This window comes from Odocoileus virginianus, chromosome 14 (genome assembly GCF_023699985.2).
Source record: "Odocoileus virginianus isolate 20LAN1187 ecotype Illinois chromosome 14, Ovbor_1.2, whole genome shotgun sequence".
Lineage (NCBI taxonomy): Eukaryota > Metazoa > Chordata > Mammalia > Artiodactyla > Cervidae > Odocoileus > Odocoileus virginianus.
Window position 1 is genome coordinate 36,286,986 of NC_069687.1, and position 4,474 is coordinate 36,291,459.

Sequence of the window (4,474 nt, forward strand, 5' to 3'; positions counted from 1 at the left end):
GGTAGTAGTTGCACAATGATGTGAAAGAACTTAAGGCCACTGAGATTTACACTTAAAAATAAATAAGATGGTAAATTTTATGTTATGTATATTTTGTCACAATTTTAAAAGCTAATGACAAATGATGGTTGGAGAGAAGAAACATGCTTGCTTCACCAATTATAAGGGTCCCATTGTAACCCTTTAATAATAGTTTATTCTCTAGCCAATGATTGCCAAGAACATACCTGAAATTATACAAGTTGGATTTATAGCTTATTGTAGCAAGGAAGAATCTACATCATGGAAACCCTGGGCCATATAAGTAAGAGGGTGTTGGAAAGTACATATTATAGGACTTTCTCTTATATTTGGAGATTTGGGGAGGACTTAAGGAAGTTGGACTTTGCTTTGATTTGGATTCTGTCAGGAAGTGGTGTAGGGAGTAATTCAATGAGTATCTCCTTAAATCTTATCTAGAAGGAGGAGATACTAGACTAAGGCTAGACCTATAAGAAATAAAGAAGCAAGAGTTACTCATTAGAGTAGGGTACATCAGATCATTTTTGTGACATATATACTACTAATGTTTTATCTGTTTTCAGGCATGATTACAGAGAGTTCATGTTCTTATTTGTTGCAGTTGCTCAAGGTCTTGGAGTGGCCTTGTCCAGTGTCAATGTTCCATGAATATGTTTAACGGGTGAACACCAAGGCCTGGCTGATAATACCAGAAATCCTAGATGTCAGGGACTATTTTTCTCTCCCACCAATAAGTAGAAGGACACAGCCCAACTTGATTTATTTGGCTCTCCAAGAGTGCTAGTCTACTAGACCTTTGCAAATGATTGATGACATTGAAAACTTTGATATGTACTCTTCATCAATAAAATTTTCACTTACATTTTATGGCATGAACAGATTGATGCAATAAAGCAATTGTTATGCCTACATGCACAAACTCATGTGTGTTCATGCACATGTATACCCTGCAAAACCTTTTCTATCCTGCCATTCTCAAATAGTTTCCAAGGTACACAGGAGCAATGATAATCCCTGCTGCAGAATAACTCCCTCAATTTGCATTTCTTTTCAGTCTCTTCTTGCAAACCCCAAAGGCAATCATCTATATCTAGGGCTGTCTGACAGGGAAAGGTAATGCGGTGGGACACAAGTAACACCTTAGAGAAAGAGATTCTGAGAAGAAAAGTCAGATAATGAGCTCTCAGTCTAGCCTTAGCCCTAGAACTACAGATCAGCAATGGGAGATAGTGTCAGAAATTTGGACACAGTGTGAGACACAGGAAGGACAGGTATCTGGCTGTTCTAGGAGCTGTGAAAAATGCTCAGCACAGAAAACAAAGAATTAGACTCAAAGACTATTTGTGCATTTATTCATTTCTCTGACTACCATTCTAGCATCATTTAAGACTACTGCTTTGGCTAAATCCTGTATTTGTCTTAGTAAATGCATAAACTTACAGGATCCTGTATCTAAGCTATAAACTACACTCAGAGTAGCTGTCCACAACTCTAGTGCTGAACGTGAACAGATTCATAATTTGCTCTGAGTGTATGTTTATGATGGCCAGCTTTTGTAAACCTATACTTCCCTGGTGGTAAATAACAAACATTTTGGTAATTTGCAGTCACAGCTATCTTATTACTTGGTGTCTTTTAATATATTTCATCATGAAAAATTTCACACACTTGCAAAAGTGCAGAGAACAGTAAATAAACCTTCACATACTCATCATTCAGACTCAATAACTATTAGCTCATGGGAAACTTTTATTTTTTACACACTGCAATTTCAAATTGAATGATTTTAGAGCAAATTCCATGTATGATAATATTTAAGCCAAAATATTTTGATATATTAGGTTAATGATCTAATATAGTCAATCAATCAATTCAGATTTTAAAAATCACCAATTAATGAATGAACTGAGGTTTTCTCAACTCACTGATTAGTATCCTAGATACAATATAAGTGGAATACTTTAAATTCTGTTTCTTAACTCAAGTTGTATGTAGGGAAATATATGTGCACTTATTTATACAACTTGTTGGGAAATTGTAAAAAAATGAAATTAAAACTTTACAAACATAGACCATCTTAAGTTAAAGGTAACCACACCCTCTGGTTCTGCAATTACTATACGAATACAATGTTGAAGAGAAAATTGATTTCCTTGAATCTATATATATTGTAATCACTGCATTTATTCTTTATAGCCTAAAGATCTTTTAAAAGGATTGAAGTTTGTGTACTTTTTTTAAATCAAAACATTAGTCTTTTTTGGAAAAAGCAAATGAAAATGCATACATCTTTGATTTAAAAAGTCAAGCCTAAAACCTAGGCCTCATTTTGTCTACTATACACTAAGTAAAACCAAATGATGACTAAATTATTTTATTATGTATCACACTTATACAAGACATATTTTTTACCTTCCCATATAGGCAATAATATAATTTCATTTCATTATTACATATGGTTTGGAAATGTCATTTGACCAAAATACTAAGAACATTTTCAGATATCTCTGAAAATACATATAAGGACTTTTTTACAGTTACTATAGAAAAATAGCATAGTTCTAAGACATAAGAATGCATGCTATTTTAAAATTATATAATATTTGGACTGAACACTAAATGGCTATATATGGAGTCAGAGTATCTTTGATAGCTTGTATGAAAAACATGCATATAAACTTGCCTTTACATGCCCTACAGAAAGTGTTACAAAATGTTTACTATATCAAATACAGACAAACTGTCATTAACACAAAATGGTTAAGGAGCCAAACACAAAATGTCTTTCCTGGCCCAACAAAGACGATTGTGGACCAAGAAGAGATGAATGCCAAAATCTATAATAAATCACATAGCAACTGATGAAAAATTCTGAAAGGACACTAAAAATGCCTAGATGCCTTATTTCCCAGGTTGAGTGATTAATTTGTAAAGTGCAAGGAAGAGAATAGGAGCTAAGAAATATAATCCAAGAGGACACCCCACATAAATATCGCTGGGGGATGAGGAAATTATGGAGCTACCTTCCTAAAACAGAAAAATTAGTAAGCACGCAACCTCCAAATTAATGGGTTTGGCAGAAAACCCATAGAGTCAGAACACTGAAAAATGGCACAGTTCTCTAAATAATGCTAGTTTGCAGAACCAAAGAGTCATAAGACTAATCTTGAATTTGCATGGAAATTAAAAAATGCAGTGTTTAAAGTTGTGGCCTCATTGTACATTCTTGTCTCCTTTGTCAAAGATTAATTGACTGGAGGCATGTGGGTTTATTTCTGGGCTATCTATTCTGTTCCATTGATAAATATAAAACCTTTCTCCTTCGAGCCGGAATCGAACCAGCGACCTAAGGATGGCCACAGACAGGCATCTACAGTCCTCCGCTCTACCAGCTGAGCTACCGAAGGGAACATACATATGACTGAAAATATAATGAATATACAATGGAGAAAAGACAGTCTCAGCAAGTTGTGTTGGGAAAACTTGACAGCCATATTTAAATCAATGAAATTACAACATTCCCTCACACCATACCCAAAAATACATTCAAAATGACTTAAAGACTTATAAGACATGACACCATAAAACTCCTAAAAGAGAACATAGGCAAAACATTCTCTGAATAGTAACAATGTTTTCTTAGGTCAGTCTCCCAAGGCAATAAAAATAAAAGTGAAAATAAACAATGGGATATAATCAGACTATTAAGCTTTTGCACAGCAAAGGAAAACATAAATGAAACAAAAGACAACATACAGACTGGGAGAAAATATTTGCAAACAATGTGACTGACAAGGGATTAATTTCTAAAATATACAAACAGTCTATATAACTCAATAACAAAATAAATAAATAACCCAATTTTAAAAATGGGCAAAAGACCTAAATAGACATTTCTCCAAAAAAGACATACATATTATCAAAAGACACATGAAAAGATACTCAACATAGCTAATTATTAGAGAAATGCAAATCAAAACTAAAGGGAGGTATCACATCACACTGGTCAGAATGACCATCATCAAAAATGCTGAAGAAGGAGTGGAGAAAAGGGAACCCTCCTATACTGTTGGTGGGGATATAAATTGGTGCAGCCATCATGAAAAACAGTTTGGAAATTTCTTTAAAAGCTAAAAATAGAGTTACCATATGCCCTAGCAACCCCAGCCTTGGGCATATATCTGGAAAAATCTCTAATTCAAAAAGATTCATGCACTTCTATGTTCATAGCAGCACTATTTACAATAGCCAAAGTATGGAAGCAACCTAAATGTCCATCAACAGATGAATGTATAAAGATGTGACTCTTATATGCAAAGGAATATAACTTCTTCATTAAAAAAGAGAGAAATAATACCACTTGTAGCAACACAAATTGACCTAGAGATGATCATATTAAGTAAAGCAAATCATACAGAGAAAGACAAATTATCATGTGATATCACTTATATGT

General features: G+C 33.9%; 1 non-coding gene across 1 annotated transcript; it reads right to left on the reverse strand.

The window, feature by feature from the left end:
- Nucleotides 1–3,339: 3,339 nt before the first annotated feature.
- TRNAY-GUA (transfer RNA tyrosine (anticodon GUA)) lies at nt 3,340–3,428 on the reverse strand. The gene is given in 2 exon segments: nt 3,340–3,375; nt 3,392–3,428. It is a non-coding gene; the product is annotated as a tRNA-Tyr (tRNA).
- Nucleotides 3,429–4,474: the final 1,046 nt, after the last annotated feature.